The 909-nt window shown below is 40.0% G+C and overlaps 1 non-coding gene across 1 annotated transcript; it reads right to left on the reverse strand.

The window, feature by feature from the left end:
- Positions 1-290: 290 nt before the first annotated feature.
- LOC130952031 (small nucleolar RNA R71) lies at positions 291-394 on the reverse strand. Its single transcript, XR_009074213.1, has one exon. It is a non-coding gene; the product is annotated as a small nucleolar RNA R71 (small nucleolar RNA).
- Positions 395-909: the final 515 nt, after the last annotated feature.

Genomic DNA, 909 nt, shown 5'->3' on the forward strand with positions numbered 1-909 from the left:
ATAATTTTGAGCTGAAGCCTCAACTAGTTGCTCTGATGCAACAGAACTGCAAGTTCCATGGACTTCCATCAGAAGATCCCTATCAGTTTTTAACTGAATTCTTGTAGATCTGTGATACTGTTAAGACTAATGGAGTAGATCCTGAAGTCTACAAGCTCATGCTTTTCCCTTTTGCTGTAAGAGACAGAGTTAGAACATGGTTGGACTCACAACCTAAAGATAGCCTGGACTCTTGGGATAAGCTGGTCACGGCCTTCTTGGCCAAGTTCTTTCGTCCTCAAAAGCTGAGCAAGCTTAGAGTGGATGTTCAGACCTTCAAGCAAAAAGATGGTGAATCCCTCTATGAAGCTTGGGAAAGATACAAGAAGTTAACCAAAAAATGTCCTTCTGGCATGCTTTCAGAGTGGACCATTTTTAGATATATTCTATGATGGTCTATCTGAGCTTTCTAAGATGTCACTGGACCATTCTGCAGGTAAATCCATTCACCTAAAGAAAACACCTACAGAAGCTCAAAAACTCATTGACATGGTTGCAAATAACCAATTCATGTACACCTCTGAGAGGAATCCTGTGAGTAATGAAACACCTCAGAAGAGGAGAGTTCTTGAAATTGATGCTATGAATGCCATATTGGCTCAGAATAAAATGTTGACTCAGCAAGTCAACATGATTTCTCAGAGTCTGAATGGATGGCAAAATGCATCCAACAGTACTAAAGAGGCATCTTCTGAAGAAGAAGCTTATGATCCTGAGAACCCTGCAATGGCAGAGGTGAATTACATGGGTGAACCTTATGGAAACACCTATAATTCCTCATAGAAAAATCATTCAAATTTCTCATGGAAGGATAAACAAAAGCCCCAACAAGGCTTTAATAATGGTGGAAGAAACAGGTTTAGCAATAGC

This window comes from Arachis stenosperma, chromosome 9 (assembly GCF_014773155.1).
Source record: "Arachis stenosperma cultivar V10309 chromosome 9, arast.V10309.gnm1.PFL2, whole genome shotgun sequence".
Classification (NCBI taxonomy): Eukaryota; Viridiplantae; Streptophyta; class Magnoliopsida; order Fabales; family Fabaceae; genus Arachis; species Arachis stenosperma.